Here is a 14,255-nt window from a genome sequence, read left to right as displayed (position 1 = left end):
ACTCCTATTAGAAAGAAGAGTGGGTAAATGATGCTGGAGCAGCACCTGACATGGTCCACTACATGGGCTTCTCTGGATTGTCTAGGGCCCAGCATCAAAGGGAAAAAAGATGAAAACACACTTTGGAGCCTGCAAAGCATTAAAGTAATATAAGGGACAGTTACAAAGCTCATCTTGCCAGGCTTTGGATGATTTCATTGAGGGCATCATCATCATCCTAATAGAAGATTTTGATCTACAAAGGTTCCAGTGTCCAGAGGTGAGGTTTAGTACCCTACAATCACTGGCATGTATATATTTGAAGGATGAGGTGGACTTCCAGTATCTGGCTATCATGCTTGCACAGGAACATAGGGCCAGCCTTATCTCCCTTGGCCTTCAGGAATGTGTTCACACCAGCGCACAAGAGCTGGAATGTCCAGGCTGCCTCCTCCTCCTCTTCCTCCTCCTCCTCCTTCTTCATCTCCTTTTTTAAGGATTTTATTTATTTATTCATGAGAGACACACAGAGAGAGGCAGAAACAGAGGTAGAGGGAGAAGCAGGCTCCCTGTGGGGAGCCTGATGTAAGACTCGATCCCAAGACCCTGGGATCATGACCGGAACCAAAGGCAAATGCTCAACCACTGAGCCACCCAGATGCCCCATGTCCAGACCTTCTGTGGGATAACTAGCATTATCAGAGGATGATCCTCTTAGGGGAGGTAATACATATGCTCAATTAATACCCAGACCTGAAGAGGCACCTAGAGGCTGAAATTTAAAAACTTGTCCAGAGACATCAGGCTGTGTCATCTTGAGTTCTCTTGGAAGGAGGAATGCAGAGCAAACCAGTTCTCTCATTCCTGTAGGTGGGTGGTCTTCCAGAAACCTAGAGCAGTGGTTCTCAAACTTCAGCATATCAGAAGCCCTACAGAGCTTGTTGTCAAAGTACAGATTGCCTGGCCAGACACCAGGAGGTCTGGGATAATTTGCATCTCAAGCAAGTTTCCAGGTGAGGCTGAAGATCCTGGTGCAGGGACCACACTCTGAGAACCACTGACCCAAACAGGAGATAAATGACGAAGTGTGTTTTCTAGCAAAGAGAAAATAGCAGTTGTCCAAACTCAGTTGGCTTTCTCTGTGCTCTGGATTAGTGTGCTAATTAGTAGTATATATGCTCCTCTATTTATTGAAGTGTCCTGTGTCATTTGTCCATGGAAGGAATCTCATTTTTACCCTACAGGCTAGAGCTTCTTGTGGGAGAGTGTTATGGTGCGTGGTTTGTCAACTATGAGGAGCCTCAAGATTTTGCTACCCTGGCTGTTTATAATATACAAGAGAAGAACCAAATTTCCAGAGGTGCTGCTCTCTCTGCATTGGATATTCAACCTGGGAAGCACAAGGAAGTCCCAAACAGAAACCTTACACAGCGGCTCTAGAGATCTTTTAACTAATGGGCACTTGTAAATCTAACAGGATTTCCTACCCATGTGAATGCCTTGGGTAAAATGCTCATTAAACTGTCAGCTAGCAGAGAGGTGTTGCTCCTGGGAAGAGGGTCACAGCATCCTGGGGTGGAAAGAAGCCTCCCTAGGCTACCAGGGTCTTCCCCTCCCCCAGTCACTCACTGTCTACTCCAGGCTCAAACCTTCTTTCCAAAGCCCTTCAGAGGATTTTATAGTTCTCTTCCAACTCCATTAGGAAATTATTCATTTTGTCCAATCCAAAATATATGTTCCTTTTAAACTGCTATTTCCTCTTGTTAGAGAAGATGTCTTCTATGGAAATTGAGAATGGCTAGCCACTGTCCATGGTAGGACCATTCTTCATATACAGTAAGTCAAGTCCCTTATAAAGTCACTCTTGAATCTTAATTTTTTCCTTTCGTTTCAATGTTAGAAGAGTTAACATTTATTATATTAAAATAATACTTGCACATGGTAAAAATTTTTTTACATAGCACAATATGTTATACAATGGAAAGTGAATTTCCTTCCCATCCTTGGCTCTGGGGTGATTCCCTAGCATTAACCTCAAACGAAACCTCAAACGAAACTTTCATATGTGCCTACTAGAAGGTGTCCAAACATACATCTATGTACATGCAAACACAGGCACACAGTCATGTCACGCTTTTTTCTTTTTTTTTCTTTTCTTTTCTTTTCTTTTCTTTTTTTCTTTTCTTCTTTTCTTTTCTTTCTTTTTTTCTTTTCCTTTTCTTTTTTTTAAGAGAATGGCATTTTTTTTAAAAGATTTTATTTATTTATTCATGAGAGACACAGAGAGAGAGAGGGAGAGAGGCAGAGACACAGGCAGAGGGAGAAGCAGGCTCCCTGCAGGAAGCCTGACATGGGACTCGATCCCAGGTCTCCAGGATCATGCCCTAGGCTGAAGGCAGCGCTAAACCGCTGGGCCACCTGGGCTGCCCTCTTTTCTTTTTTTTTACTCAAAGACTTATGTTGGGGGTTCCTTCACAATAGCACATACACTTCTTGTAAGAATATACCATAAATTATTAATCAGTTCTCTATTTATGGTCTTTTGGCTGTTTCCAGTTTTGTGCCTCCAGATAATGCTGTAGACACACCTTTGATTATGTTGACAAATATAAAATTTCCTAAAGCAGAGTTGCTGGGTCAAAGGCTTTGTGTGTTTTTAATTTGGCAGATTACATTCAGTAGAGGTTACAACAGTTTTCATTTCCTTCAACAATATCCAAAAGTGCCAGTATTTTACCATATGCTATAGGGTGTTGACAACTTTAATGTTTTGCCTGATAAGCAAAACTAATGCTTCATTATTTTATTTCATTTAAAGATTTTATTTATTTATTTATTTATTTATTTATTTATTTATTTATGAGAGAGAGAGTGCATGAGAGAGCATGAGTGGGGAGAAGGGCAGAGGGGGAGGGAGAAGCAGACTCCTTGCAGAGCATAGAGCCCAATGTGGGGCTTGATCCCAGGACTCCGGGATGATGACCTGAACCAAAGGCAGATGCTTAACCCATTGAGCCACCCAGGTGCCCCAAAACTAATGCTATTATTAACTAAATCTACGATTCATACCTCTCTTTATATCATTGAACAACTTTTAAAAAAATTATTTGATTTTATTTTTAAGTAATCTCTATACTTCGTATGGGGCTTGAACTTACAACCCTGAGACCAAGTGTCAGATACCCTATGGACTGAGCCAGGCAGGTGCTCCTCAGTGAATAACTTTTCATATGTGTATTTGTGTTTCTTTTTCTTTGAAGTCTGTTTATAATCATTTACCTATTTTTCTACTAGTTGTTGAATTTTTTTTCTATAGTTTTATTTTTTTTTCTATAGTTTTATATGCTATTTATATATATCAGGAATTAGCCTTTGTCTGCCATATATGTTGTAAATTTTAAGTACTGTTCCCCAACTTGTCATTTCACTTTGGATTTAGTTTAAGTGTTGATTTTTTTTTTTTTAAAGATTTTTTATTTGTTCATGAGAAACACAGAGAGAGAGAGGCAGAGACAGAGGCAGAGGGAGAAGCAGGCTCCATGCAGGGAGCCCGACGTGGGACTCGATCCCAGGTCTCCAGGATCATGCCCCGGGCTGAAGGCAGGCGCTCAACTGCTGAGCCACCCAGGGATTCCCTAAGTGTTGATTTTGATTTAAGTTGTTTTATGTCATGGAGGAACTTCTAATTTTTCTGTAGTTAAATGTAATCATGTTTTTTATTAGTAACTTTTGAGTTTTATGTCATGCCTAAAAAAGGGCTTCCCAATCCAAGATTTTTTTAAAAGTTCTTCCTTGTTTTCTTCTAGTAATTTTGTGGTTTATGGTTTTGTGGGTTTTAAAAAATATTTACTTTGATATAAGGAGATATTGATCTACTTTCATTTTGCTTCCCAATGACTCCTCACTTGTTCTGACACTACTTACTAAATAATCCATTTTTTTTCTATTCTGTTATGCAATGTCACTATAATAATAGTCTAAATTCCCATTTGAGCTCGAGCAGGTTATTTGTGCGATCTATATTCATTCCATTGACCGGCATATTCATTTGCCAGAATCTCATTATAAGAAATAGTGTAACTTTATAGTGCATTTTAATATCTGGTAAGACTAGTATCCTCCATTACTCTTCTTTTTCAGAAATTTCTAGATATACTTGCCTATTAACTTTTCCATAGAAACTTGAAAATTAGTCTGTCTGGAATTGGAAATTATCCTGCTGGTATTTCTACTGAGACTGCATTAAATTTATAGATTAATTTAAGGAGAATTGAACTTCTTTATGTTTATTGTCTTCCTATCCAATAAAAGAATAGCATTTCCATTTATTCAGGTTTTCTTTTGTGTCCCTTAGTAGCATTTTAAAGTTTTCTTCATATATAATGCGAATGCTTTTGTTAAGTTCATTCTTAGGTATTTTTTGGTCCTTTTTGTGAATGGATATTTTTCCCATTTTGTTTTCTGACTTGTGTATATTTTTGGATATTTTCATATCCATGAATTTTCTAAATTCTTTTGGTTTATAATAATTTTTCGATTGAGCATCTTTTTGTGTAATCTGTAAATAATTTTCACCTTGTCTTTTCCCGTATTTTCAATTTTTATTTCGTTCTCCTCCTGTTCTATTTACAATGGAAATACATATAGAACATGATCAAATGTCAGTGGATCTAATAGATACCTTGATCTTCTGATTTAGATACGAAGGCTTCTACAGTTTCCCCATTCAATATGGTTCAGGGCTTTTCTCTTTTGTTCTATTAATATGGTGAATAATAGCAATAGTTTTTTCCAATATTGAATAACAAATAGCTAATACTGATTCAATGTTTACTATATGCCAGACACTATTCTAAGTGCTTTACATGCATTAATTCATTGAATCCTCTCAATACACTATTATTAACTTCATGTTATAAATGAAAAAGCTGAGACTTCAAGAAGTTAAATAATTGTGTGTCCAAGGTCCTATTCCTGCTGAATAACAGAGCTGGGAACTGAACATAGGCAGTTTGGCTCCAGGATCTAAACTTTCAACAGCTATGCTCATTAACTATCTTTAAATTTTTTACCAGGAGGCAGTATTCTCTTAATGTACGGTTTGATTCTGTCTGCTAAAAATTTATTTAAAATTGTTTTGCCTTGATATTAATAGATTAATTTAGATTATAGTTTTTCTTTTTATATATGTGTGTATCATCTTTGCCAGGTTTTGAAATAAATATCTTGCTTGTTTCAAATCTAATTTGAGTGTTTTTCTTCTTTTACTGTGGCCTGGAACAGTTGGGCCGCCCTGGAATTATTTTTTCTGTAAAGATTTGGTAAAAGACATTCTTCACAGCTATAAAAGTGTCTGATTCTGCTTAAGGAGGATGAATTTTTGATAATTTATTCTATTTCTTCATAATAATTAGTCATTTAGATTTTCTACAACTTTTAGTCAATTATATGTTTCTAGAAAACTATCCATTTCAGGGGCACCTGGGTGGCTCCGTTTGTTAAGCATCTGACTTTAGCTCAAGTCTTGATCTTAAGGTCCTGGGATTGAGCCCTGCATTGGGCTTCTCATTCAGTGGGGAGTCTGCTTCTCCCTCTACTCTCTCTCTCTCAAATCAATAAATAAGATTTTTTTAAAAAAGAAAATCCATACATTTCATCCAGATTTTCAGCTCCATTTTAGCAGAGCTGAGCAAAGAGTATCTCAGAATTCTTTTAATTTTTATATATATTTATTAGTTCCCCACTTACTATTTTCATTTTGTATTGTTTGTTCACTTTTTTCTTTTTTTTTTTTTGTTCACTTTTTTCTTAATTGAATTAAGCAGTAAGTTTATTGTTTTCTTTTGTTTTCAGAGAACTAGCTCTTGGATTTATTTATTGTTTCTCCATTTTATTATACCGTTTCCTGCTTTTATGTGGTTACTTCTAATTTTATATATTTGTGTATTTAGTCCCACCTTTTTAATTGACTAGGTTGGCTAATGATTTATTTTTCTCTTTGTTTGCTTTGCTTTATTTTATTTCTCCCAAGAACCATCTCTTGGATCTATTTATTAGTTCTACTATTTTTTTTATTAGTTCCTTGTGCCTTATTGGATGTATTTTATTATTATTTTCTAACTTGCTGACTTTGCCCTTATTTTCATTCTTTCCTGATCAGTAATACTAGTAAGTCAAACTATGCTGTAAAAGGCAGTATCTCCAAGGTTCTGATATATAATTCTTGCATTATCAATATTTTCTAGATACCATATTATTATTTCCTGGACCAAGAATTAAGAGAGAGCTTTTCAATTTCCAAGTGACTAAGATTTTTTTGTCTTTTAAGATTTTATTTAGGTTGCCTGGGTGGTTCAGTAGTTGAACATCTACTTTTGGCCTGGGTGGTGATCCTGGGGTCCTGGGATCAAGTCTTGCATCAGAGTCCCCATGGGGAATCTGCTTCTCCCTTTGCCTATATCTCTGCCTCTCTCTCTCTCTGTGTGTGTGTGTTTCTCATGAACAAATAAATAAAATCTTTAAAAAATATATTTTATTTATTTATTTATTTGAGGCAGGGGTGGGTGGGGGCAGGGAGAAGAGGGTGAGGGACAAGCAGACTCTGTGTTGAGCAGAGAGCCTGACATGGGGCTTGATCTCATGATCTTGAGATCACCACCTGAGCTGAATTCCAGAGTCGGATGCTTAACCAACTGAGCAGACACCCCAAGATTTTTTGTCTTTGATTAAAAAATTAATTTTCAGTTATTTGTACTGAGATCAGAGATTCTAATATGTAATATTCCTGTTTTTTTAATATATTGAGATTTTTCTTTGTAGCTTAACCTTTGTAAATATAGTCATTTTAATCAATATTTCAAGAATTATTAAATAGTAGGCATATTCTCTATATTCAGAGTTTAGAAGTATAGATACATACATACCAATGTAGATATGAGATAGTCACGCACATGCATACACACACACGGGCTCCATGACACTAACTATGAGGTGTAGATTTGCAATAGCCTTACTTGCTTTCTTGTCTACTTGATCTGGCATGGGCTGAGAAAAGTGATTTAAATTTTCCCACAATCACCTTTCTATTTATTTATGTATTTACTGCAGTTTTCTTCTATGCATTTTGAAGCAATGCTACTTGCTGCATGAAAATTCACTGAATTATATGTGTACCATTACAAAGTGTCTTTTTAAAAAATGTTTTAAAGTTTATTTATGTAAGCAATCTCTACACCCAACGTGCAACCCAAGATTAAGAGCCACATGCTCTACTGACTAAGCCAGTCAGTATAGTGCTATCTTAAATTTACCTTTGGTTGGTATTATGATTCTTCCTATTTTTTCCTTGTAGTTAATTTGCATGTCTTAGCTGAGCCTTTTACATTCAACCTTTCTAAGTAATTTTTTACAGACGCATTTCTTGAATGTGTTATATGGTCATTATAATTTCTTATCCAGTTTAAGCCTTTTTCTTTGAAATAGAAAAGCTTTCTCATTTATATTTACTGATAAATTCCTTTTGATCTTAGTTCTATCAACTTATTACATGATTTATTATTTTACCCTCTTTTTTTGTCTTTTGCTATATGGCCTACCTTCTCTTGCTTTAAGCTCTATGCTGAGTGATGTACTTATCTTCCAGTAATTTTGAAGATTGATATTCTAGTGTTTGTTATTCTAATGATACCACAGTAACTTTTAATGATACGCTGAAAGTCTTCTTGACTTGTCAACTTCAAGCAATATATTTTGACACCCTGCTGTAAAAAAAATGAGGAAATTAGAAGACTTCCTCTTGCCCTCCATACTTTTCTGCCCTTCAGAATTAGCACCCCTCCATCATTGCACTCAATCACTATTATTAGTTTACTTCTTCCTGGCACTTATCACAGTGTGTAATTATCCTATTTATTTATTCATTTACTTGTTTGTTCTTCAACTCCCTCAGTGGAGTATAAAATAATTGAAGCTAAAGTCATTGTATGCTTTTGGGTGATCTGGAAGAGATGGCACAATTACAGAATAAAAGCAAGCATTATGAGATTACTTCATCTAATTGTCTCTTTACAAGTGAAGATCCCCAGCCCCAGGGCATGGAGACACTTGCCCTACATCATAGCATTAGTGGGTGAAGGAGCTGGGCTACAACTTGGGTCTGCTCACCCAAGTTTGTTCCAAAACTCCAGGTTTCTTGAAAATGTATCACCACAGTGTTTATGTCCTAACACCAAGGGAAGGTTTATACTTTATACAGGACCAATGTAGAAAATTCTTTTTCATTATTTCAATTACTCACTCAGTGACTCCTAAATGACATATTTGAAAATAGCTTTATTATAATGTACAATTTAAAGAGATTGTCATTTCAAACGTTCAAAATAACTCCATAACTCTTTACAGATATATTCCGAATCTTGACATTTCTAGATTGAGGAAGCTCGGTAAGGAGAATATTCCCATTGTAAATTGGGAACCAAGATTCTAAGTGACATACTCAGAAACACTTAGAACGGCAAGAATTGATTCCAGAAAAGAATCTCTGTTTCCTGGCAACCAGCTCAGTACTCCCTGAAGGGCACTTTGAAAGAAAGTTCAATCAATGGAAGGGTCAAATGTTTTCTTTTTCAAACGTCCATTTTGCATGTAATGGCTGCTCTGTGCAGACTTTACAGGGTGTTCTTCTCTTGTTCCCAAGATCTAGGGTCCTTCTGCGCAAATGCATGTACCATGGGTAAGAAATTACTTCAACTGAGTTTATTGACATTTCTTAGAGCATATGAGTTCAAAGAAAATTATTACAGGTAAGAGCTCTGTCCGTTAAAAGACCACTGTATAGATTACATAGTGATATATATGGTCAGAAAGACATCCAAGAAAAGCTCAGTACAGATATCACAATTCTAAAGACCAGCCTTTACTACAGGTCAGTAAATCTTTCTTCTGACCCCAAAGCCACCTGCTTGGTCCTGATTATTTTTTCAGTCCGACTGAAATCTCACTAGTGGAAATGAATGGAGTATGGAAAAGATGCTGTAGTCAGACAGCCCTTAGTTTGAGCCTGGGCTTTTACATGGCCTTCAGAAAAGCTTTTAACTTTGCTAAGCCTTGATTTCTCTAGATGTGGATAGAGTAAAATAATACTCTAATAATACTCTAATAAGAGGGTAGGTGTGATATTTCAGCATGTTTATATGCAGACATCTGCCCTTTGGTATGTATCTCACTTGACCACTCCTTACTAGTTGTCAAAGATTGGCGTGGAGGTCTGGACCAAATGGAAAACCAAGGACTAACTAATGCTATATCATTAGCAATAATGTCAGTTTCTCTTCAGTTCTCAAAAACACTGTATTAAGCATTTAAATAACTCCCAGGACTTAGAAAAAACAGATTTCCACTTAACAGAAGGATGAGTGGAGTCATCAAGAAGTAATCATAAACCTAAAGCTACATGTCACTTGTCAGCTCTGTGGGTGAACAACTTTCACAGGGGCACTGTGGTACTCTATGAAGTCTCATCTGTGAGTGTGAAAGGTATGCCATGGATCCCTGGGGCCTTGGTGCTGCAGAGGGCTCTGTGTTTCTGATTGACATGACATATTTCCTTAAATTCCAACTTTCGCACTACAGACATTCAGTTCGCTATCCATAGCCATTATTACTTTGTGTGCTAGAAATGAGTTAGAGGGAATAGCAGCCTTTCACAAGACAGACCTCTGAGGAATAATGCTACAGAAAAATGGGGAGTTGTCATTTCTCACTCAAGGAGTATTATGAAGCACCTATAATGGGCTAGACTCTGTGAGTGTTAGGTGGGAGGGATAACATAGGTCAGTCAGACCCTACTTGTCCAGCATTGAGCTGCAAATAACTAGACAAGATTGCTGTGTTAACATGGGCCAGGTAACCTCAACCTTAGTTTCCTAATATATAGAAAAGAGGCTTGAGCTAGGTGATTCCCCAAGATTCATTTCATTTCTCTGACTCATATTTTTATGAAACTTTACCTTCAGTTCCTTAAAAAACAATCCCAAAGGATAGAGGGATATAATAAGAGACAAACATTTTAAGTAATTTTACAACATCTTACTGTCCTCTGTAAAAAAATTTACACTAGGGCACTTGGGTGGCTCAGTGGTTGAGCATCTGCCTTTGGCTCAGGTCATGATCCCAGGGTCCCGGGATGGAGTCCCATTTCAGGTTCACCACAGGAAGCCTGCTTCTCCCTCTACCTATGTCTCTCTCATGAATAAATAAATAAAATCTCTAAAAAAATAAAAATAAAAAGATTTATACTGACCTAATAATAATGGCTTCATTCCAGAAGCCAATTTTAGCTCAACATTTAAGAGTCATTGTGGGAGAGTCCCAAGAGCATATGGAGTCCTTTCCTTTTCTGGCTCCTTCTTCTAGTCTGTGGCTGCTAAGTCTCTCATGTATATCTTTTTCCCTTCTCTTGCTGCCTGCTGGTTCCTCCATATTGTGTACTGCCTGTGTCAATTCACTTTTATTTGACCCTTAGCATCATCCATCAAATTCTCACATGCCATTAGCATATCATTGTTTTAGTAGAGGGCTCATTGGCATCTGGCCAAAATTCCTGTAACTCTTGTGGCTCTTCTTCCTCAATCCTTCTCTGGCTCTACCTCTTTATGGGTGATACTAGAATTTAGAGGCCTAGCCACACCTATCTTCCACATCTATCTTCCCCCGCCCCTCCAAAATCTCAGCTTTCAAAAATGAACAAGTGGCAATGCAGCAGGACACTATTATGCTAAGAAAATTGTGACTTTGCTTATTAAATAAGTGGGGTTTCAAATCAGAATGGATTGAATTTTTCTTTTGAAATTATTACATTCAGGGGTGCTTGGATGGCTCAGTGGTTGAGCATCTGCCTTTGGCTCCGGTCGTGATCCCAGGGTCTAGGATAGGGTCCTGCAACAGGCTCCCTACAGGGAACCTGCTTCTCTCTCTGCCTATGTTTCTGTCTCTCTCTGTGTCTCTCAGAATAAATAAATAAAATCTTTAAACATAAAAAGAAAATATTACATTCATTGAAGTTGTATGTGAGCTAAGCTCACGGTCTATGGTTTATATTGTAATAATTGGCAGATGAAATAAAGATTATAATGAGAAACAAGCTCTTTGTGCCATGGAGTCATAGAAAGGCTCAGGATTTATTTAAAGGCATCTTGTATTTCCCATGCACCTTTCTCAGGAAGTTGCTAGAGGACCCCCAGCAAAACAGAACAGAAATGGAGAAAGAAAAAGACCTAGGATTGAAGAAAGAGGTAAAGGAAATTTCCAGGATGAGAGCAAACCTAACGGATGGTTGGCAGATATAGGGAGTAAGCAGTCCAGATTGTAGAAGGACAAGACTCCAAGAAGAAAGTGACAAAACAACATAATGTATTTGAACATATAGAGAGGAGATTTTACATTCCTATCAGAGGATTTAGGGTTCAATTAGTTATGGGAACATGGAAAGTAAATAAATTAGAAAAGCAATTATTAACTCCAGGGAAAACAGAAAGTTATACAAAAATGGAAATCGAATTAAAATTTACTACTAAGACTCAATAGTGAATAATACTTATTTATCATAATATGACATTGAGAGGCTGAAGGGGAGGGCAAGTGTTTGGTGTATGTGGGGAAATTATAGCATTAGAAGAAAAAACCCATTATCTTCCATAGTTGGGAATCAGTAGATATTAGCTAAAGCTGAAAAATAAGAAAATAGCAGTAAGAAAACATGTTATTTAGAGTTATGGAGATAAAAATACAGGAAGAAATGGCTAGAAATTAAAAGTGATGACCTCTGGGGTGCCTGGATGTCTTAGTTGGTTAAGCATCTACCTTCAGCTCAGGTCATGATCCCAGGGTCCTGGAATTGAGCCCCGCATTGGGCTCCCTGCTAAGTGAGGAGTCTGCTTCTCCTCTCCCTCTGCTTGCCACTCTGCAGAGTGTTCTCCCTCCTTCTCTCGCTCTCTGTATTAAATAAATAGATAAAATCTTTTTTTAAAGTGATGACCTCAAAAAAAAATAAAATAAAATAAAGTGATGACCTCTGAAAAGCAGGATTATGGATATGGAAGAGATAGGACAAGAAATGTAGTTTTTAAATTATAAGCCTGTAAAGCTTTCTAAGCTATGTGCATATGTTATATTTTGATAGAAATAAAAATTAAATTAACAAGAGAAAATTATGCTTTCTTATTAATCTCAAGGGAAAGATCTTAAAACAAAAAAAAAACATGTTCATCCTGGAATACCCATACACAGAAGATATTTGTTAAATGATAAATGAATGAGTGAGAACTGTAATGAGCTTATTTAGAGTTCAGAACGTATCACGGGCGGCAGGTGGAATGATGAGAGGTCCTGTACTGGGAAACGATTTAAGGAAGCCCAGAAAAGATGTGTAATTGTGTACCCCACCACAATGGAGCCCTGGGGTTTCTGCTCAGTTTAACCTATAACACAGTGTAAGGCTGGCAAAAATTGCTCATTTCCATAGAGCTGACTCCACAGATTTAAAAAGTCCTGAATGGGAAATAAATATGCTGCTCTTAATAAATGTCTAGTTAAGGTATAGTTAATATAGTTAAATGTGAAAGTGTATAAATGATATATTTTAATAGCATTCAGAGCACATTTCAGCACTGAGATAAATGCAAACTTAAAAAAATTCTAACATCCTCTAAACACATTGCCTTATCACAGCAAATGATAAATTACTAAAGAAAAATGTTATTCTGCAATGTTTTGAAGATTAAGTGGAGTATGAGTGAAATTAACATTGTGTGTAAGTAAAGCTGTGACTATATCATGTCAGGGTGGTAATAAAATTGCAAAGGGGAGAGAATTAGAGTTTTATGTCACAGAAATGGAAGTAGTTTTCATTTTAATTGTTTTTCTTTAAATGGATTGTTTCTGTAATATACTATATTCTTTCCAGTTCACAGATGTTCAGGAAGGATAAAAGAGTTATAAAATATTCTAACGTGAGCTTTTAAAATAGCTTTTTTGGAACAGAAAAAGAATAGCCTAAAGAATTCAGAATTTTTAAAGTATAATAAAGCATTCATATTGCAAAGTTAGTGATTTGCATTTTGCGATATGGAAAAACAAATGGCCTTTTAACATTGATGCTCTGGCTGGCCTCTCAGTTAAATAAATCAGTTTCATTGATGATATTCTTTCTTTAAAGTCAGGTGTCTCTACAGGCCTTTCTATTCTTTCCTCCTCTTCTCATCTCTTGCAAGCAGTTCTTTATTCCCGGGACTAGAAAAGTCCCCATTTTCTCTGCCATATAAACGTGGTTCTCGGCTTCACCTGAGCTAACCTGGATGGATGAATTTGTTGTGCCAATGCCGGAGGCTCCTAACTGTCCCTCTGCTACCTCAGGGCCACCTTTTCCCTTCACTCATCCTACAGTCCCTGCCAGAGCTGCTGGGTAGCTCAGTTGCATCAATAGAAGCTTAGAGTGCTAAGCTCCTCACCAATTCCACCTTGATAGTTCTCTTCCCCTTCTTCCTTCTTCATTTTACTTTTCAAAAGCCATTATTTTTCCATGATTCTTTCTACTACTTGAATCTTTTGTGCTGTGTACAAAAGCTCTGATTCATCCCGACAGCTCTGATTTTCTCTTACTATCATGGTTGCTTTTTCTTTCTTGGCCACATAGCTGGGGCCTAATATATATAGCCTGAGGCGTGGGACTGCTGTCTCAAGTGGGTTAGTGTTCTGTTGGAGGTTAACATTAACATAAAGATGCTACGTGGGGCACCTGGGTGGCTCAGTCAGTGTGGGATCCTGGTTTCCACTCAGATCATGGTCTCAGAGTCGTGAGATGGAGTCATGGGTGGAGCTCATGCTCGGCTGGGAGTCTGCTTGAGTTTCTCTCTCTCTGTCTCCCTCTGCCCCTCTCCTAACTCACATTCTCTCCCTCAAATAAATATATCTTTTTAAAAAAAGGTTAAGATGCTACTTTATTTGCTTATTTATTAAACAACAACAGTATTTGCTGAGTGGCTACTAAATTGCCAAGTACTATCCTATGTTGATAATGTTGAACAAAATGGAATGGGCTCTGTCCTTATGATGCTTACAATCTGGTGAACAGAATAAACAGTACACATATAAATGAAATGAATTAATTGGTGAACCCATGAATTTCAAGCATCATAAGTGTTGGGAGAAAGAAATACAGGGTGCTATCAATATGTGGGTGCTATATGTGCAGGTAACTGAGGTATCTGACCTGATGTGGG

At 37.0% G+C, this 14,255-nt stretch overlaps 1 long non-coding RNA gene across 8 annotated transcripts in view; it reads left to right on the top strand.

The window, feature by feature from the left end:
- Positions 1-8,528: 8,528 nt before the first annotated feature.
- Positions 8,529-14,255, top strand: part of LOC144288683 (uncharacterized) — an 80,106-nt gene continuing 74,379 nt past the window's right edge. For all 8 annotated transcript variants that reach the window (XR_013356650.1, XR_013356648.1, XR_013356651.1 and 5 more), the window contains exon 1: positions 8,529-8,780. This is a non-coding gene — a long non-coding RNA (uncharacterized LOC144288683). The remainder of the gene's footprint in view (positions 8,781-14,255) is intronic.

The sequence above is a fragment of the Canis aureus genome, chromosome 18 (assembly GCF_053574225.1).
Source record: "Canis aureus isolate CA01 chromosome 18, VMU_Caureus_v.1.0, whole genome shotgun sequence".
Lineage (NCBI taxonomy): Eukaryota > Metazoa > Chordata > Mammalia > Carnivora > Canidae > Canis > Canis aureus.
The sequence above is the reverse complement of the archived record's forward strand: the minus strand, read 5'-3'. Positions and strand labels throughout refer to the sequence as shown.